Source organism: Xenia sp. Carnegie-2017, unplaced genomic scaffold (assembly GCF_021976095.1).
Source record: "Xenia sp. Carnegie-2017 unplaced genomic scaffold, XeniaSp_v1 HiC_scaffold_14, whole genome shotgun sequence".
NCBI classification, from domain to species: domain Eukaryota; kingdom Metazoa; phylum Cnidaria; class Anthozoa; order Malacalcyonacea; family Xeniidae; genus Xenia; species Xenia sp. Carnegie-2017.
The window spans coordinates 6,693,321-6,715,802 of NW_025813447.1; the positions used below are offsets into that span (position 1 = coordinate 6,693,321).

Genomic DNA, 22,482 nt, shown 5'->3' on the forward strand with positions numbered 1-22,482 from the left:
TTTCTACAAGAGAATGTTTAGTTACTTCAGCGCTAGAAAGGTGGAATTCGCTAGAGCTAGTTGCGTTTGGAATCAGCCAATCAGTATTGCTAAATTGACCGGTATGTTACAATGTTCAGGGGAACACAACATCCTGTTTGACTGTATTGTATAAACGGCGAGTTTTTTGAAAACAGACATGTTTCGACATCGCATGATGCCATCTTCAGTGTGAGTGAACAATTACATAAATAATACAGAGTTTGTATAAAAGTAATATAACACAGTGACATAAATATGGATAAATTATAACAATAAGGAAATGAGATGAATTAATGGGGAGCGTGTCAGAAACTAAATATTGTGTTAAATCTAAAAATTTGAACATTGAGGTCATGGTTTTGTTAATGTCGAGTGCTTCTTTGATTTTAAGGGAGAATGAGGTGTCTGCGGTGTCGATAATTATGAAGCAAGCGGTTAAAAGTTGGTTTTATGAAGGAGATTTAGGAAGGTGTCGGTAGATATGAGAGTTTTTGCTTGCTGTGGAATGTTCCCTGATTCTGGTGCATAAATGGCACTTTCTTAAATATCATCCTCCTGCTTCAATATCATCGACACTGCAGACACCTCTTTCACCCTTAATATCAAAGAAGCACTCCACATTAACAAAACTAACCCTTGACCTCAATGTTCAAGGTTTTAGACTCAACACAATATTTAGTTTGTAACACGCTCCCCATTTATTTATCTCATTTCCTTATTATTGTTATAAGTTATCCATATTTATATATTTATGTTACTGTATCGTTTTACATTTATATAAACTTTGTATTATTTATGTAATTCTTCACTCATACTAAAGATGGCATCATGACGTGTCGAAACATGTCTATTTTCAAAACCTCGTCGTTTACATTAAATGAACCTTTTTCCACCATTTTACTAGTTCAGTTTATCTTATTAGCCTGTCTGATTTCCTCGTAAATGAAGGGAACCATCGAATTCACTTGTAAAAAAACAGAATTGTCAAACCAGAGTACCTTTTCTACGAAATCATCCAGAATCCATCTCTGAGATGCGTGGTCTGAACAACAAAAATTGTGAGGCGTCAAAACGTTTTTGAGATCATTGTAAACCTTGGCGGAAAATCGTTTAATTTTTTGACGTGGCATTAATTGTTTCTCTTGCAAATACGCAAAAGTTGTATGGATTCAAAAATAAGTTTGTAATGCCTAAAAGTAAAAATTTCTTTGATCTCGTTTAGTAAGCCACCCATCGGAAATCTTGTTTTATAGAATGAGTTTAGGGTAACGCTTTTCGCGCCCTGTTGGCTATTTAAGGCAACCGAAAATAGCGGATCTCCAATCATAGAGCAGCACAGGGTAAATAACACGTGAATATACAAGCAAAAGTATCTCGCTCAAAAACTTTGGCCATACATGAAGTACGTCAATAATACTACAAGTCAGGGGCATAATGAGAACGTTAATTCGTACATTCTTTTCTTTTGCGCCTGACAGAATTTTTTGAAAGTGAATGCATGATACCTGAACAGTAAATACCGAAACCGAAAACATGTTTTGAATTGTCAAATTTGTAAAACTCTTTCCATAGAAGCATTATAGTGATAATACCATGGCGATAATTCTTTTGTTAAAAAAATTCTTAAGAAAATGATTCCAGACTTTCATTAAAAAACCCAACAATATGCATCACAAACTGAGTAAAAGTTGGTGGGCATCTGAACGCGATCAGAAAATTTTACGGTATCTGCTGGTAACGTTCGAAAAGCGATCATAAATGAAACGTTAAATCGTTTTATTGATAGAAACTACTCACTTTCTTGGTTTTCACAGAAAGCATACAGATACACTCCATCTAGATCACAATTCCATGTTACATGATAACTCTAGAGATATCAACAGAAAGATAGTGATCTTTGTTACTACGAAACTCTTAGCCTTCGACTGAAAAAGTTAGAAAAACATTTCAATTCAAACTGTTTGAACCAGTTTTTTAAACAGATCACTGGAAGTGCAATCAATTCAACGTTACTGAATTTTGACTGTCATAGAACGTGAAGAAGTGTGCAGTCTACCGAAAAATTTTGGCTTGGTAATGCTTATTGAGTCGATACGATCCCATAATGTTGAATAACAGATGGCAGCTTCTTGTTGCTATCATCTGTTGGTGGGGGAGGGGGGAATGTTAAAAGTTTTGTGGAAGTGCAACGGAGCCTTGCTCTTGAAGGAAATTTAAAATGTAGGGTCCGTCAATGTTATTTCCGGTGTTTTTTGTGGTGAAAGTAAAGTAAAAGTCAATTATTAATAACTCCCACTGTTCATAAAAGAATCTTTTCATACAATTGGAGGGAGCCCTACTCTCCAGTCCACCCCAATGGTTGACTGGTGGCTCGTTCACGGCCTCAGTTAGAAACGACAAAATACCTGTCGCGCCTCTTCCACACATTTGACGTAATCTTGAAAGAGCTGAGAGCATTTTAACGACCTATTTTTGTTTGCCTGATAGCATTCCAAGACGGAATGTTTCAGCGAAGAGCAAACTGGCGTTTCTTTTTTCTTGCTGAGTAAAAAAACAAGGTGTCAGTTAGCTCGAGTGAATATGTCGTCAGATATGTTTAGTTCTCATTTCAAATTTACACGATGCACATTTCGTATCATAATGCATCTTTTATTCGGATCATGCAAATCACATTACGTTTTCACGAGTGGTCAGACCTGTATCTTTCTCTATTACTATTTCTGGGTAGTTCTGATAATCAGTTCCAAAGTCGGCTGTAGCTGTTTTTTCTGATCTACATATGTGCCGTAACTTTTCTAACAGCCCGTCCAGATAGCAACTCACCTCTTTAGTTTTTGATTGGTAATGGCACAATAAGCTGTTTCGTTGGCTTTATATTTTAAATCAATTCAGTTTGGCTTTTAGAGGATGCATTTCATTTTTTCGTTCGGCAAGACCCCTGATTTACTGGTTTGGACTGAAAACAAATTGACAAAGGTTACTCGTGCCAACCAACAACTCTGAAAATTCTGGTATCATTGTAATTAGTAGCAAGGAATCAGCTGCAGTCGAAACTTTCTTCCTAACACGGCTTATAGACCTCGAAAACGACGTCCTTAATCTTTTTAAGCAAAGATGCACCACGATGAAATTATTTTATTATGTCATTTTATTCTTTTCTTATTCGAATGAATTAATATTGTAATAATTATTTCATAACTTAATCTACCCAATTCTTCGTTGATATAGTATTGGCGAGTATAGTTAGAAAAACAATCATTCCCTTTTGTGCTATTGAAAACGGCTAATAATACAGAGACCAGCTTATAATACTTTATGGTTGATATTTTGTAGCATTTTCAATGTTAAAGTCGTCATCCTTAAAGAATGTGTGTCTACCGAGATGCATTGTGCGTTAATCACAGCGTGACGGCCATTTTGTGGCTCGATAAAATGGCGGATTTTGTTATTGCACCCCATGCAACACATTGAAATAAGATAAATGGAACGCTCCCTGAAGCAAATAATTAAAGCCAAATCTTACATCAAACACGCGAAATTTTACCCCAGACACGCGTGTGTAGTGTTTCGAGCTTCTCTCGCGGAGTAATAATTTATTGACTACACACGCGTGTCTGGGGTAAAATCACGACTTCAAAAAATTATTGGGGTGTTGTATTACAGGTAGCGTTCCATGTATTTTAGTTCAATAATGCAACATAGACCAACAATAATAACAACAGTAAATTAGAGTTTTTAAGTAATTTTAAAAACTTTTGATTTAAATGACGTCTTGGCCAAAGCGTGGAAGGCCAAAACTTGATGTTCAACTACACCAGATTCGTTTACGGATGTATGTACTATTACAACGAGTGGTTAAGACAAAAAGACTTTGCTGGAATGGTAGAGCAGAAACACAGTCAATTTGCTTCTTATTTACTTCAAATTTTGAATGAAAAGAAATGTGTAGTTAGTCCTACATCTATAATGTCTCTATCAACACCAAAAAATAGTAACGATGTGAACCATAAACAAAAGCGCACATTGCATCTTGGTTGACGTACATTCTTTAAATCTGAAGAGCTGTTTTTGATGCTAAATTAGCTAACTGATTTTTGCTAACTGTACTGTTTTTGATGTTCATTGTACAATACATTCGCCTATCAGAACTGATATGTATACCATATAGTTAATACAATAATTAATTGAATGCAAAGGCCTAACAATTTTCTTCCTTTTTTGCATTTTTTATAGATGGTCTATAATATGGCGCCATTTCTATAACCCAAAATCGTTGAACTCCGTTAAAAATACATGTACAACATTCGTCCACTGGCGAACCAATCGCTTGATATAAAGTTCAAAATAAAAACGAAAGATGGTTACGCATCGAGCGATGATGAAGATGATGAGGTCAATCAAATGAACGTTGGCTGTCTTGGTCTTCTTTCTCCCATTCATCCCAAGAAGGAAGGCAAACAAGGTCCATCAAACTGGGGGATATCCTTTTGGAAAGGACTGTAGCGCTCAGTGAATCAACCCAGTTCCTTGGTTGGCATGTCTGATTTAGAGAAAGAATATAACAGGACGCGGAAAATGCAGCAACAAGCTGTTGTTGTGTTCTCGTCCCATTAAAATACGAGCAAGTCGAAAGATTTGTGTGTTATCCCACCTGCTATTAACCACATTTTTGTTGTATTTCGTGCGCGACGCAACAAGTGGAAAGAACATTTGAAAAAAGAGCGCCAAAAGAGAGACAAACTACTTCCGCTGCACGAGGAAGAGGAAGAAGAGGCCCATCACGAGCGAAGCCACGTAAGCAACGTTGGTGATCTCGTAGGTAAATGCTCAGATAGCGCATCGAAACATGTAAACGAGCATGTAATCGACCCTGCCAAACATTTGGTTGGTCTCTTCAAAGGTGCATCATAGGAAGGAGACAGGGATAGTCGTGATACTATGGCAGAGAACGTAGACATGAATATTGATAATCCTAGTGAGAATATGCGTACAACTGTATCTAATACATTTCAAAATCCGACCAAAAATAATGCTACCAAGGACTCGAGTCGTAGGAAAACAAAGAAGGCCTCCCTCAGTATATCTCCCATTGCTCCGTCATTCATTTCACTTGACCAAAAATGTGTCTATCCCGCCAAATTCACGCCGTTTCCCGGTATTAGGACAAAAATGTCAAACAATGAATTGCTTTACGGAAAGCAGACAGAGCAACGACGTCCATTTACAAAAAAACAAGCATTCATCAGCGGGCCACCTATACCTTTACCCTCACCTAAGAAAAAAAGGTAGTTGACGATCTCTAGGGTTGATTTTTAGGGTGTTGCTTGAGTTTTGAGCTGTCGAAATTGGTTTTTATATTTTTGTATCAGAATGCAGGCATAGAAATCGACACGTGCTCTAGCTTGAGCAACAGACAATGAGGTGCAAAATATACAATTATTTGGTTTTGTTTCCTTTTAGAGAATAATTTATTTCATTACAAATGTTTGTGTTTGCCTTTGTGCCTCAACTTCGCCCAATGTGCCCACAAGTCGCGAAGTGTAAAGAAAGGAAGATGCAACAGATTATAATTCTGTATACAAACATATCACTATTGTAACTTATGAAAATTATAGGGCAAAGTGCGAGCTATAATATAAGTGATTTACGATTTTTGACTATATATTTGGAATCAGGGAATGCATTGCCTAATCGTATTTTGCATGAAATTGCGGTATCATATGGCTGATAAACAGTATTAAGTTACAAATTGTCAACATAAAAATATACAACGTGCTGTAATTATAGTTAGAAAGAATTAAAGTTCTCAATGCAACGACGCTCGGATATTCAAACAATGGCGTTTTAGATTGCAGACAAGAAATATAAGTTTTGTAAATTTATTAACTCACTCACTCGGAATTTTAAGCAGGGTATGTTGTGAAAATGTGCTAAAGAAAAAATAATATGCACGCTTCGCCCGGTTATAATAAATTATACCAATCTTCTACTTATTGGTAGAATTGTTCTTCCAATTATTTCTGCCCTTCTAGATCACCGAGGAATTAACAGCACGATCCGGTTGAATCCCAATATAAGTGATTAACTTTATTGATAGTTCACGTGCGGGACTTCACATTTTTACTATGAAGTAGTAAAGAGACTACCGGTTCTGGCACACTTCACAGTTTGAAAAAGAGTATACACAAATCTAAGCGCCCCAGCCCTAGTTCGCGTACGTGGTTCACATAGTAAGCACATAGTAAGCGCATAGGTCGGCACAAAAATCACAAGACAGCGAAGGCCAATCCCAGGACAACGGCAGGAGCCAAAGATGGCCGGCCACACCCAGCGCCCCGCGCGGCCTGCCGACGGGGTCTATTAGCTAGAGAGAAATTTTCATAAAGAATATTTGTCTTGACACATTATCATGAGGCAGGGGAAGAACTAGTGTACGTGGTTATTACCCGGAAAGCTCATCACATGTGCGCGAAGCTCCATAGGTGAATACTGTGGACTTCATATGAGGCGGTTAACGGAAGGCGGGCGACTTCCACAGCCATGTCGTAAGTGTGGGATCGGAACACAGGCAGAAACTATCCTTTGTGAAGCCTGCGGTGCGAATAGAGTGCATCATAAGCTCGTTTATGCGGAGAAACAAGCAAGAAAGAGATATGCTAGAGTACTCGCCGAATTAATTTCGACATTTTGAATTAATTTCAATTAAGAGAATTATCTCACCTAGGGTATAGCACCAAAATTTGCGACACTCTGCAATTGTATAAATACTTCAGCAGAGACGAGGTATCAAGACTCTCTCAAGGCTCTTCAACCGCCCGCTGACCGACAATCTGCGCAAGTGCAGGGCCGCCGAGCCCACCGATGACGAGATGGAGCCCATCAATGAGCTTCTGGCTGAAATCAAACCACGACGCACCACAAGGGCTCATCCCCCACCACCCACGGAAATTAAGTGGGATGAAACGAAGGCCTTCAGCTATCATCTGAGAGCCTGGAAAATGCAGATGCTGATAGGGCACCCACCAAACGCGACTTGATGGCTTTCCTCAAAATCGCCCGGCGCCACATCGAACGCAAACTCAGCGAGGAGCTATTAGCTCTACGAGGAGTTAAGTTCCAGTTGGCTGTTAAGTTTGAGCTTCGGAAGGATGAAGCAAATAGTACTGAAGTGCTTCAAGCACCAGTTTTCAGGACAAAGCAGATCACGCTGCTTCAGGCGTATGAGATTCCGCAAAACCTACATGAAGCCTTCCCAACAATCCTGAAGAGATTGGAAAAGTTCATTAGGAAAGGGTCTGGGTGGATATTGGATCGTGTCAAAACACTCTGTTTGACATCACTCACTACCATCCTTTATGCGGAGGCTCATACCTCCCTCTCCACACAGCGGTCAAGAATAAGAAGGCAATCTTCAACCTGAAAAACAAAGACGACGACTGCCTCCGCTGGTCTCTAAGGGCTGCGCTGTTTCCCGCAGCTAGAAATCTGCAACGGCCGGGCAAGTATCCCACTGAAGACGGCCTTGACTTTGCGGGGGTGAGCGCACCCATACCGCTTTCCCAGCTCGAACGAGTTGAGCGTAAGAACGACCTTACTATCAACGTGTATGGTTGGGAAGGCGGCGTCGTTCCTTGCCGTCTGAGCAAAGTAGAAAGAGCTCGCAAGACTGTGAATTACTTCTTCGTCTCCGATTCGAAAATCCTGAGAAACACCACTATACTTGTATCAAGGACTTCAACCGGAACTCAAAGAATAGCCACCGGCTGCACTTCTTTGAGCGTTGCCTTCACGGCTTCACCAGACAGGATTTGCTGGAAGAGCATAAGCCTGAATATCGAGGCATCAACCAAGCCGCGGTTGCAATCAGAATGTCATCCCTCGGAAAAAATGACAAAATCCGCTTTGAGAACTACCACAAGCAGCTTAAAGTGCCCTTCATAATCTACGCCGACTTCGAGAGCCTGATTCGTAAAATCGAGGGCCCCGCGCTTAACCCTAAAAAGAACAGCACCTAGCAAACCTCTAGACACGAGGCACGCGGCTACTTATTCATAGTCGTTCGTTCCGATGGGGAAACTCAGCAGCCGCAGCTTTACCGAGGGCCTGACGCGGCCAAGCACTTCCTGGAAGCGCAGCAGGAAGAAGAGCTTAAGATCAAGACGGTGTTGGCTAACCCCGAGCCTATTCGCATGACAGGAAAGAACTGGGGGAGCCACAAGAAAGCCACAAACTGCCACGTCTGTGGCAAGCCCCTCGAAGGCAATTCCGTGCGAGACCACTGCCACATTAATGGCAAGTACCGAGGTCCGGCCCACATTGAGTGCAACCTCGAGTTGCGGCTCTGTCCGGAGACGACAACCATACCGGTTGTCTTCCACAACCTGCGAGGCTACAACTGCCATCTCTTCATGCAGGCCACCGCAGAGACTGAAGGGAAGTTCACATGCATCTCCAACAACGCCGAGAAATACATCTCGTTCAGTATCGGCCACCTTCGATTCATCGACAGCGCCCAGTTTATGCTCTCAAGTCTGGATAGACTGGTGAAAGCCAGCGATCCGCGAGACATGCGCATCACAGCAGACTTCGAGCCAAACCCCAAGAGGCGTATCTCCTGCTCTGCAAGGGGATCTACCCCTACCAGTATATGGACGGCTGGTCCATATTTGATGAGGAATTCCTCCTGATGAAGGTGGCTTTCTACAGCAAACTCGCATCACCAATGTCAACTACACTCACGGAAAAAAGGTCTGGGGCGCATTCGGCTGCACAACCCTCGGCGATTACCACGACCTCTACCTTCGGACTGATGTCCTCCTCCTCGTCGACGTCTTCGAGAACTTTCGAAAACTTGCCTCGAGCGATACAAGCCAGACCCGGCCCACTATTATACGAGCCCGGGTCTAAGCTGGGATGCTCTCTTCAAGCACACAGGGGTGGAGTTTGAGCTGCTTACCGACATAGATATTCATCTCTTCATTGAGAATTGCCTGCGCGGCGACATCAGTATGGCCAGCAGGCACTTTGCCAAGGCCAACAACCCTAAGGTGCCATACTACGACCCCGGGAATCCCCAAGTTGGATCCAGTACTACGACGCCAATAACCTATACGGCTGTGCAATGTCGCAGTCACTACCGACAGGCGCGTTCAAGTCAGTCGACCAAGAGGATGCGAAGGCGGCCCTGGACCAGCCTGTAGATGCAGAGAAAGGCTACATTCTCGAAGTCGATCTGGAGTACCCAGAAGAGCTGCATGACGAGCACAATGCATATCCGTTAGCGCCGGAACGCCTGAAGGTCGACAACGCGTGGATGTCGGATTACCAACAAAATCTCCTCAAACAAGGGTGCGTCTCACTAGGTTTGGGGGTGCGTCTCACGTGGTTGAAAATCTGGTCCCAAGCCGACATTCAATCGGGAAATTATCTTTGACGATGCGGGGAACCTCGCAGCCGTCCACATGAATAAAAGCAGTCTGCTGCTAAACCTGCTGCCTGACTTCGTGGGCATGAGCATTCTCGACCTCTTGAAGCATCTGATGTACGACTGGTACTACAACCATCTCAAGGTGCAGTACGGGTCGTCAGCAGAGCTCTTCTACACCGACACCGACAGCCTTGTGCTGGAGATCCAAACTGAGGATGTGTACGCCGACATGAGACGCAACACCGGTCAGTACGACACCAGCAACTATCCCAAAGAACATCCGTTGCTCAGCACATCCAACAAGAATGTGCTGGGGAAATTAAAGGACGAGTGCACCGGGGTGCCTATCGCTGAGTTTGTGGGGCTCCGGCCCAAGATGTACTCTATCCTGAAAGCCGATGGTCTGGAGGAGCGCAGAGGCAAGGGTGTTAAAAAGGCCGTCGTGAAAAAGCATATCAGTCATGCCCAGTACAAAGAGGCGCTTTTCGAAAGAAAGCGCTTCCGCCACGATATGGATGTGCTGCGCAGTCGCGGTCATCACATCTTCGTCGAGCATGTCAACAAGACTTCGTTGAGCTTGCTGGACACGAAGCGCTGGATCGCGGCCGATGGGATCTCTACCCTAGCATACGGGCATAGGGAAGCCGGTGCCACAGGCGAAGAAATGAATGCCTTCGTAGAAGAGCTGCTCCACGCTAAGCGCAAAGCTCCGTGCACGTAGTACCAGAGCGAGCGTGACAGTGCAAGCTTTGCTTTCATAAAAAACGCGACAGCGAATAAGGCGTGACAGTGAAAGCTTCGCTTTCATAAAAGCGTGACAGGATCCCATCGACTTATTCGGCTTACCAAAGCTGGATCCCAAGAAGGCCTTGAAGGCTCTTCCCTTGTAGACCTACGCCTATGGAGTGGACCGTCGCATTGACTATGCCTTTGCGACAAACACTGCAGGTGGAGTCGGAATCTCTGACTTTGCTGCCTATCATACCCTCAAAAGGGTGCCTGGTGTCCAGCTCTCTTCAACCAAAGCCTTATCGAATACGGTGCAAGAAAATATCGTCCGGTCCTAAGCGGGAACTTTCAGTATAAGTTTCGCCCATTCCTCCCCCTCTTCTTCAGCGGGGATATTGGCTGCCTCCGGGCACACAGTTGAAGATTCGCGTCGACCACCCATAGGGCGATCTTGGTGGCTACATGATCATTTCTAACAACGGTGCGGATAACGCAGACGCTATCAGCAGCATACGTATAGGGCTGCTGGAGCTCGACTTTGTCTACCGCACCTATCGCATGAAAAAAGACTACAGACACCAAGTCTCCATCGCTAAGGAGCTGTATTTCAACACCTGGTGCCTCAGGGTAGTTCAGAAGTCGTTGAACGATGACGCTGGCACTCTCGCGCTCCTACACAATGCCCCGATCCCCAGGAAGATGATTCTCTTCTTCACCGACTCGAGGCTTGGAGACGCACCCGGACTTGCCCCAGGTGCCACCGCCGACTCCAGTAACCGATTGGCTACGATCCACGCCAACTTAAGCCAGCTTCGCATCATCGTGAACGAGCAGAACCTCTTTTATCACCCCCTGAAGTTCTCGTGGCAGTGCAGCTTCTTACCTGAGAGGCTAAAATTTGGTCGAAGAGACTTTGGAAAGACGTACGGCACGGAAGTGTCCAACACGGCCAAAAACTACTGCAACAACTGGTTTATGATACAAATCAATCTCAATCTGGACCCTGTCACAGACAACGCAAAATCGCGAGGCAATCTCACAATCGATTATCAGTTCACAGCAGTGACGGACAGTCCTATTGCACTCCCCTCCGACGCTACCACGTCAATCAAAAGGAACCTTCTGTGCCTCGATCAGTATTTGTACACGATGTCGAAAGAGAAAGGCATCAGCTGGAGTGTAGTCTGAGTTATTACCAATTTGAAGTGTGGAGTTTTTGTCGTTATTGCAGGTGCAAGCAACATGGAAGGTGGTGATCTGAAAACGCGCAACCGTCGTTATCGCGGCGGTGACCTCGAGAAGACAAACCGTCAATATGGCGGGTTTCTTCCCCTCCTACGCATGTTAGGCCTAGGGAACGGTGAGTCGCCGTCAGAGCTGCAAAAAGCGATGAGCGACCCGATCAAGTCACAAATGCTCATGCAGCGTGGAGGATTTCCTTTGGCGTTGGCGGGGTTGAGCGTGCTCCCCATGCTGATGGGAAAGGGGGCGGGAGATCGGATCACCAACCAAATGAAGGCGCCCCCGCCTGAACGGCAAACCGCAACCATGATCCGCCGGGATTGGCTGTTGGTAGCCGCCAACAGGATGGCCCCTTACGCGAAGAATGCCGCTATCCCCTTCGCCCTCGGTGCGCTCAGCTCGCTGAGGGACAACGTCGTTGACAGTATCTTCGGCACGGGTATTCTTAACGGCAACATGTCTCACCCCTCCGACGACATGTGGAATATGTGCGTGGAATTTGTGACATCCCGTGAGCAGACGACGGGCGGTGCAAAAATATCGAGGGCTGGAAAGACTCGTAAGACGACAGGAACAGTTCGTAGAACACGCGCAGCGCCAAGGTCGACAACAAGACGGAAGACGGGGCGTCGAAGCGAGCAGCGCAAAGTTTGAGCAATCTCGCTGATCACGAGCCGAGCGCTTCGAGATGGCAAATGCAGCAAAAGTGAGTACCAGCTCGTTTTGGGCGAAGCAAGCGTTTCGCTTCGTTGAAAGGTCACATTAGAAGCCAGACAAAGAGAGCTCTCCCCGAACAGACGTGAGAGATAGAAGGACAGCTGGACGCTGCACATTTGAGCGGGCCTAAGGAAGGCATTCAGCTCGGGCGCATGGACGCTCTGAAAAAAATTCAGCGTCAAGTGGCGGATGGCAATTCACGCTAGACATAAACTTTATGCGCCATTGACTGCGTTGCATCCCCGGTTGCATCATCTTAGTGTGACAGTTTTTCATCACCCCAACCCACACTAGGGATTACAGACCCAAATTGTGATCATAATAAATCACTGCGGTGAGCATCACTTTTAATTACAGCCCATTGTTTGTGAGGGCATGGAGTGAGGGAAAACCAGTATTTGAATAAAATGGTGTGTATGAAATAGCCGTCGCTGGTATGGAGTGTTTGGCATGTCAAACTGGCGCTATGAGCGTCATGAATCTAGCCGAGCATTTCGATTGTCGGCGGCATAATCGCGCGTGGTTGGCTAGCAAAGCTATGAAATTCGTTTGCCGCCTGTGCGGCGACAGCGGTGCTCCCGACGAACTGCAACGGCGAGTTGAGCTTACGAGGGAGCGAATAGATGCCCACCTCCGCATGTTGGGCTGGGTCCTCGAGGGGAACCCTCTCGACGAGTACTAACTAATAGACCACGAGGGCGGCAGCGAGGGGCGCTGGGGGTGGGCCGGTCGTCTTTGGCATTTATCAAGCCAAAAGTCGAAAAGGATGTAAATTATTGTTTTTGTGTCTTGGATGGCGAAAAGGGGGACATGCTTTTCTCTTTTTACACATACCAAGGTTGGAATGTTAATTAGTAAGAACATATAATACTGGACAAAGCTCATAAAATTGATGGAATCTTTTGAAATATAGTGGAAATTTTGGGGTGACATTTTACGAAAAGTTGGCCAGCTGATTTGTGCAGAAATTTTTTGTAGAAGTGCTTTCAAAACACAGGAAATTGCGTTTCCGAGCTTGTAAAATTCAAAATTTTCCACCCCCCCCCTATTGGGCTCGCGCCTTTGGCGCTCGAGTGCATCAGTCACGCAAAATGCTGGATCCGCTCCTGAACTAAGCTATGGGCACATTGTATTAAATGGGTAAACAAAACAATTTACAAAGGGAATGATACTTTATTCATGTGGGATATTCACAATGAAATATATACGAACACTGCCAACAAGTTTATTGACATGTATTGATAGAGGCAATCACTATCAAATAATTTTGTTAGCTGTTTACACACGTTTGATATGCAGTAGTGGCATTGTTATGTGACTTTTGTTTTACCATTAAATATACTAGGTTCATGTTTAAATATTTGACTAATTCATGTTCAAGTTTTATTGCATATAAACTTCGTAATATTATATCAATAAATTTGACCTCAGCTTAATGACATGTTTATTTACATCTTTCCAAACCTTTAAAGCTCATTTGGACAGTGCTTTCCCGCATTATTTTAAGACTGAATATTTATCGAAGAATTTATCGTTACTAACTTCAAAAGGTTAGGCCAATTGTAATTCGGACAGTATTTGCATCCAGTCTTAGCATCTTCAGCATCGTTATTCCCATCAACAGAAATTACCAATGGAATTCAGTCTGACGAAAGAATTCACAGAGGAACAACAAAAGTCTTGGAGAGAATACCTGTGCTATGTAGAAAAGGCGACAGCCAACAACACCAACACGATCAATTTATAGTTAAAGACATTTTTAAAGAAAAAGAAGATAGTTCATTTGAGTGTTGTTTGTCTATCACACAATCGCTTGAGTTCGTTCGAACAATACCTACACTAGTAAGATCGTCTCTTAATCCAAGTGCTCATTATAACTTACGTTCCCGTTGCAGACCGTCTGGTCATAACAAAAGCAATTGTATTATCATTCCAAGAGTATCCTTTAAACGTTGTGGATCACCAAATGTATTTGTACCATCCATAATGTTGTCTAATATCATGTCGCTGGCCCCAAAAATCGATGAATTACATGTGTATATTGCCAGTTCAACTATGGGTATTCTATGTATCGTGGAAACTTGGTTGCAAAGTCATATTGATGATAACATTGTTTCGCTACCCGGATATAATTTAATTAGACGCGATAGACGTCAACGCATTCATGGTTGTGTTTGCGTCTATATTCGAAATACAATTAACTTTAGCATCCTGCAAGACCTTTTAACAAATGAGTTCGAAGCATTATGGTTAGATCTAAGACTGACCCGCTTACCAAGAGGTGTGTCCAATATTATTTTATGTAATTTGTACCACCCACCGGGGGCGAATGATTATTCTATGATCAATTATCTTTTTGAATCACTACTAACACTTGAAACAAAATTTCCAAATTGTGGGATAATTATCTCGGGCGATTTTAACAAATTGAACGTTCGTCTGTTAAAGAATAGTTTCCAATTGCGTCAGATCGTAAATTTCCCTACTCGTGGCAATAATAACCTGGATTTGATTATAACAAATTTGAAAGAATTTTACGATTCTCCAATTAAACGTCCTCCCTTTGGACTATCCGATCATGTCACCGTAGAAGTGCAACCATTGAAAAGATCTGAAAACTCTGGGACTAAAGTAGTGGTAATGTCAAGGGATTTGCGACCATCTAAACGTTCGGCCTTTGGTAAATATTTAGAAGAAGTTAATGTCAAACAGTGGGTAGGAAGAAATAGTGACGACAAAATGAGAAATAGTGACGACAAAATGAAAACGTTAGAGCTCATCATTAACTTTGGTCTTGATTTCCTACTCCCCACAAAAAAGGAGGTGCTGATCAATAACGAGCCTCCTTGGATGACCAAATCGCTAAAACAACTGATCCGCCGAAGGGAAAAAGCTTTTGCACAAAAAGACCTTGACTCTTTCAAGAAATTAAGAAACCAAGTAAACCGAGAAAGAAAATCTTCTCGGAAACGTTTTTACCAAAACAAAGTAGAACATTTAAAATCGTGTTCATCTGCAAGTTGGTGGAAGGAGATCAAAACGTTGATTGGTATTTCACCGTCGGTTTCTTCACAGGAAGATATGATTTCAACCTTGCAAAATATTGATAATGCACTAACATCCTCTGATCATTTTCCTGAGCAACTTGCAAACATGATCAACGAATCCTTTCTAACACCCATGAAAGGTTTTAACCCACTGCCCCAACATTTATGCTTTGATAATGAGAATGATGATTTCCCGAGGTTGTTGCCTGTCACTGAGTTTACTGCTTTCAAGATGTTGTCAGCTCTTAACTCAAGGAAAGCAACTGGCCCAGACGGTATTCCCGCCTGGGTTCTAAAAGAGAATGCTGATTTATTAGCCGCTCCCGTGGCAGATATTATAAACAGCTTCTTTAAAGAGGCCCGGTTACCAGAATCATGGAGAAAAGCAAATATTATACCGATTCCAAAGCAGAAACCTGTACGAGATATTAATAAACACTTAAGGCCTATATCACTTACTGCGATTGTATCAAAAGTAGTCGAGGAGTTTGTTGCGGAAAATTATGTCAAACCAGCTGTACTTAAGAAGATAGACTCTAATCAGTATGGGGCAATTCCAAATCCAAGCACAACTATAGATTTACTTAGTATGTTAAAGTCGTGGAATAAAGCAACTGATGGTAACGGGGCGGCCATTCGTGTGCTGTTATTGGATTTCAAGAAAGCTTTTGATCTAACTGATCATAACTTATTGGTTGAAAAACTACGTTCATTTGATATACCGAAATGGGTTCTACCCAGAAATGGTATTCCGGATTATGGATTTCCTCTCCTTCAGGAAACAAAGAGTAAAGCTGAAATTCGATTGCTTTTCAGAGTGGGAACTCGTACCTGCAGGCGTTCCGCAGGGCACAAAATGGGGGCCTTTGCTATTTTTGATAATGATTAACGATCTCAAGTTACCAAATAATGAAATGTGGAAATTCGTGGACGATACCACTGTTAGTGAAGTAATTGAGAAAGATCAAATAAGTAACTTACAAAACCAAATGGATACATTAGCGAACAGCAACTCGTGTGATAAGTTCCAGTTAAATGAAACCAAATATAAAGAGATGCGAATTTGTTTTGGATCTAATACCAATGACCTTTAACCAATTACCATCAATAACATTACACTGGATATTGTCCAACACGTGAAAGTTTTGGGATTGTTTATAGCAAGTAGCCTTAAGTGGAACATCCACGTAAATGAAATAATTAAGAAATGCCGTAAACGCCTCTATTATCTTATTCAACTAAAACGAGCAAATATCGAAGTCAAGGAATTGCTCCAATTTTACAAAACGTGTATAAGACCAATCTTGGAGTATGCTTGCCCAGTGTTCCACAATAGTCTGACATTGTATTTGTCAGATGACCTAGAGTCAGTCCAAAAGCGAGCATTAAAAATAATCCTGCCTCATCAAGAATATGAAAACGCTCTGCAGTTTACTAATTTACAACGCCTTAGCGAAAGGAGGAATGATATAACAACAGCGTTGTTTCAGAAGATAGTAGCAGATTCCTCACATAAGCTTCATGACATTTTACCTCCTCGTTTAGAACGTTCAACTATGGAACTTAGGACTCACTCTTCATTTAATACCAACTTTAATAGCAAACGTTTTAGAAATAGTTTTATAACATATAACTCATTGAAGATGTAATTTAATTAATTTATTTATGTATGTATTATATGTAATCTTAAACGTATTTCAGCAATACGGCTGCCAGTTTTAAGAAATAAATCATCTATCTATCTATCTATCTATTTTGTTTACTTCGACTATTCAAACGTCGCGTATTAAATATTTCTTAGCTCATACATATTAACGCAACCCAGCAACATATCAAAAATTATACAAACGAAACTTTGGAGCCTCTGCTAACCAAATACAATTATTTGTCATCTTACCGAGTGTTTGAACTTGAGGTAAATACGCATACTTTTACGGATTAATATAATGCTTTCGACTGTAGCTGGCGAGTTTATCGGTACTGTGATGCAGCCAGTATTGCAGAATATACTTTGTCTTGTGGTATTATCGTAGTTCGTAAGCATTCTGATGAAACATAATCGTAAATTTTAAAAGACTTTGGCGCATTGTCCCAAAATTTCCATTACTTATAGCAATTTAGTAATACTGAATAGCTAATGTTGATAATTGTTATGCGCGAGGAGTGGGCTATCTATGGATTTGCTAATTTACGACACTAAAACAAAGGCGAATTTAGAACTCAAAGGCGAATTTAAAAAACAAAGGCGAATTTAGAACTCCGCATACCCTACGGGTACCGGAGTAATGGAAAGCTTTGGGAAGATTTCTTTTGCTGGGCATTCATTGCCATCTTTATTATTTCTTTTTTTCATTACGGATTGAACAAACAGTAAATACAAGTTTATTTCTTTACTTTTATAACAAAAAAATTTGGGAAATAGCCTAGATGACTTAGTTCACTTCCATGGAGAGTAAAATTTACTCACGCTATGAATCCTACAATTTAAACAAATATCAAGTCTAGTATGAAGAATATGTAGACGCTGGTAAAATCTCTAATTTAACTTCAGTGCAAACTAGCTACGGTTTTGCTGTGTACAGACTTTTTTGTAAGTAAATCTTTACCCGCATTGGAGAATTTTTTTCGAACTAAATTGGAAAGGCAAGTGCACCAGCCATTTTATAAGTAACTAAAGGCGGAGACACCAAAAATATTACCAGTTCCTTTCAACGGGAGCTTCCAGCATAGCATTCTTTCTCTTTTTTTTACAGTTTCTCCAAAAGATCAAAAGTTTTTTGTCCAACAGTCCATAGACAATGGGATTAACGGCGTGTGTAGTAAAAATTCTAAGCAGTACAGCAATGTCATAAAATAATGACGATGAATAATAACTGCTCATTTGAACAAAGAACGCAATGGCGACAGCAATATTTCCAATTGCAAAGAAGATGACTGTTAAAAGACAAATATAAAAAATTTTGCGATTTCGGTAATATCTTTGTTTGTAGAACGAAGACTTTTGCTCATGTAAAATTGGAAAATTGTTTTTTTGATTATAAAGTACTCGACCAATTTTATAATAAATCGCTGCATTAACTGTAGTGACTAGAATGCAACCTAATACAACAACATTATGTTGAATTTTTACAATGACAAAATAATCATCATAGCCAACACAAGATGGAATAAACAATGCGTAGCCAAATAGAAACGATGCAAGGTAAGCCATGGTACAACTAACTTTTAATTTTCGTTTACTGATGGGATGCTTGAAAGGATATGCTGTGGCGCGATAACGTAGAAATGCTATAATCAACATCAAAAAGGCTCCTGCTTCAGCAAACATGTAACCCGTTTTGACAAATAAGCAAAATGTTTCATCAAAAGAAATGCCTGTCATTAAAAGTTTTGTCAATAATTGCGCAGAATGTTGAATCAGCCAAATAAGGTCGCAAATGGCAAGATGTAGAACAACAAAGTAGTAGTTGCTTGTCAAAAGGCGTCGTCGTTGTAATATCGAGATGATGACAAGAGAGTTGCCAATGATGCCAAATATAGCAATTGGAAAAGTAAGGTCAACAATGAGTGGATGTCTTTTATTTGCCATGTTGCACTGTTTTCTATCTGTTTCTGTTAGAAGTTAACAAATGGCAGTATATGACATTTTTGCAACTTTATATAGAAGCGTCACACGAAGTTGAAAATGCAAACTTAAGCAGATGAGAAAGCAGGTGTTTGTTCAAGTCGTGAAAAAAATGGGGAATCTTTTCAAAGGACATGTACATGCAATTATTTAAATGCGATTTACAAAGAATTGCAAACGCATAAATTAAAATAACTTAATGAAACAGAACATACTCCAAATAAAATGTCCATCTTTAACTCGATATTTGAAGTAGGAGATGGGACACGCAATAATTATGTTTTAAAACTATTACAAATGGAACATTAGACTAAATTGACAAGCTAAAACTTGCTTTATAACTGCTGAGATGTGTTATTACACATGATGCTACAAACATATTTACGACTGTTGTGAATCACTATGTTATTATTTTAAAAGAGTTGTGAGATTCATTAAAATGATTAATTGTTTAAACATGCAGGTGTGGTGAGTTAGAAAAGTGATAATTACTTTCTGACTTAAAGCTCATTGTTTAACTGGTTTTTGTTAGACTTGGTAACATAAATTGACGATTTTAAATTTCAATCACTTTAAAAAAAGTTCATTGATAAAAATACTTTACTTTGACGAATATAAAACAACGTTTGAATGCGTAAATTTACGGCATTTGCAATTCAAACAGTATAACATAATATCGTGTGTCTTAAATATTAATAATGCAATGAAAACAATTTACATAACTGATATTGAAAACAGTGACAGAGAAATATACTTCATTTGACTTAGGCGTCATGACAAAAATCTAAATGTTTTTTCATTAGTGTTATCCCGATAAATCACTCACAACATTGGAACTTGAAATTGTTTAATTTAAATGTATGATATACCACACTTTAATTGTGTGATTTGTAAACAAAAGTAGACTCAATGAAATGCAAACTGGACAAAAAGCAATAGTTGAAATTTGCGTAGTAGGACTATCAAGAAAAATTTATTCAATATATAAAAATTGACCACTCAAGAAATATGCGCGGTCATTGGGTATGCAATGCATTGGGTATTTGTACGCAATTGGTACATGTGAGTAGCCAGTTAAATTTGTCGTCACACAATGAAGTAGTGACTGTAATTTTGATAATATAGCTAAATGTTCAATCTTACTTAAGAAAAACTTGTTTGAATTATGTGTTTTCGTGCTAACTGTTTATATATGACCAGGTGACAGTCCCTTTCGGTTCCTGCTTAGATTGCCTGTTAAGCCCCTAAGATGTCTCGCCAGTTTTAACAATAAACACATCATTTTTAAGAAAATCACGTTATGACCAGGTGACAGTCCCTTTCGGTTCCTGCTTAGATTGCCTGTTAAGCCCCTAAGATGTCTCGCCAGTTTTAACAATAAACACATCATTTTTAAGAAAATCACGTTTTCCATGAATACTACATTATCTACAATAACTTATCTTTCAAAATCATTGTTCAAAACAAATTTATGACATACATTCGACACTTGAATAACGATAGATCTTCGTAAATCAGCACAGACAACATTTTCTCTTTTATGAAAGACCACTGTGATCAGAGTCAACTGAGCTATATGTAAAAAATACAATCAAAGTATTAAGCTGTGCCAAATACGAAAAAAGAGTTTGCGTACCGTTCGCATGAACAAGATTTACTTATTAATTGTGATTGAGTTTTACCAGTGTTATTTTGTACTTAATATTTACTCACAACATTGGCTATGCCTCCGACGATTCTGTGGCGATTGCAGATAAGTTTTATTTGATCTTAGAACGCAGACGAATGCAAGTATTTTTTTTGTTTTGAATTCTGCAATGCAATATTTTATTTGGGACATACACAGTACAAGTTTAAGTAGATTGACGTAAACTTTCGACTAGAAAGCAAAATTGAGCAATCCAAATACCAAACATATAAATAAAAAGATTAATTACTGAAATTGTAAAATAGAACTTTTATTTACTCAAAGTCTAAACGCACAACATATATGTTGCAAATAAAGCTTTGTATTACGAATTTTCACTAAGAAGTCGCAATCGTTATAAAAATTTCGTGTGATATATTCCAGAGAAAGCGACAAAAGTCAAAAACAGTATTCTTTGTGATTGCTTGTATATTTAATGTTTACCTATGATAACAACTGACACTCAATGTTTGACACGGCTTCCGACATGCCTCCAACACATTTTACAGTAGCATAACTGTTAGTTGCGCATGTGCAGCGGCAATCAAGAACACCCGAGCGAAGATCATAAAACCCACAAGTGGTCGCAGTATTGGCCAATCCAGTTGGACTAAGGTTAGCAGTATAGAACAGGAAATAGTAGTTTTATGTGGAACATACCACTTGCACGTCAAAATCATGCCACTTGCACGTTTGCGTCTGTGTTTGTTTGTCTAAAACGACCAAAGTGAATTTAACATTGCTTTGGTCACCATAGCCATATCACTACTCTCAACGAAACATTTTCAATTACATTTCATGAAATGCTATTGCGCAAAATGACAACTTACTACAACACGAAAACAACTGCTTATATCCCGATGTAACTATGTTACTATTTGAGTAAGAGTCCAAAATTACTAAGTAAGGTTTTGAAATATATACAAATTTATTCGCTCCCAATTTCTTCTATCCTCTTTCAGTAATAACATGGGTTTCAGGGTCTACTTCTGATTATATCTGTGACACTTCAAATACATCGAGCATTTGAAAACCATTTATTAAGTGTCTGAAGACATACCAGCCCTTTGTACTACAGCTCTAAAACTTTCGTTTTAAACTTTTCCATACCCAAGTAGCTTTCACAAATACTATGCTAATGTTATTGGGTTTTAGTTTCTCTGCCATAATTAACTTCAGGCCATGGAACAACAAACCATTGACTTCATGCATGTCAGCTTTAAGTTTTTAATAATGAATAAGAATTTGGCGGCATGTTAGCTATATAAAATGGCCTGCAGTTTTCAACAAAGTTTGATAACTGCTTCAGGATATCATCCTGTGTGCTCACAACTTCATTTCCTGTAGCTTTTTGGCAGTCTTTGGTAAATTATCATCAATACTGAATTGCTTTCCCAGCATCAGCATTCACTTCGTCATTTGTAAGGCTTTCTGATAGACATGCATGCATAGGCGCATCAGCCACATGCATGTAGCTACTTGCCTGGAATGTATTTGATTATGATCTCATATCGTTGGAGCCTCAGCAACAATATTTGGAGCGTGGAAGTACTAGTGCTAACGGTTTCCTTATGATTGAGCCATGAGGCTTGTGAACAGTTACAGGTCTGCCATACACATAGCAATGGAATTTCTCACATCTAAACATAACAGCTACCAGCTCCATCTTAATTTCAGCATCAGCAGAGGTCAATGACTGTAATGGCTACGCGACGGCATGACGTTCCAGCAACAACCAAATAAACATCAAGACCATCCTTAGAACCATCAGCTTGTATTTTGACAAGCTTGGCAGGATCAAGAATTTTAAGACTTGTTGACTTGATAAGACAATTTTTAATTTCTCTACTGCATCGAAATATATATAAGAACGCACCCAAACAGACTCTTTTTATAGCGTTTCATTAAAGGGCTACCATCAATGCTTGATTGGCTAGGAATAAAATTTAAAAAGATGTTATTCAGTTTAAAAAATCTTTGCAGCTCT

General features: G+C 40.5%; 1 long non-coding RNA gene across 2 annotated transcripts; it reads right to left on the reverse strand.

Moving 5' to 3' along the window:
* Positions 1-1,383: 1,383 nt before the first annotated feature.
* On the reverse strand, positions 1,384-21,741 carry LOC124433644. 2 transcript variants are annotated; one of them, XR_006944546.1, is made up of 3 exons: positions 20,940-21,349; positions 19,681-20,380; positions 1,384-1,394 (listed from the first exon to the last, which is right to left on the reverse strand). It is a non-coding gene; the product is annotated as an uncharacterized LOC124433644 (long non-coding RNA). The 2 variants fall into 2 exon arrangements; XR_006944545.1 differs by lacking the exon at positions 1,384-1,394 and having other exon boundaries at positions 20,198-20,380; positions 20,940-21,741.
* Between the last annotated feature and the right edge of the window lie 741 nt (positions 21,742-22,482).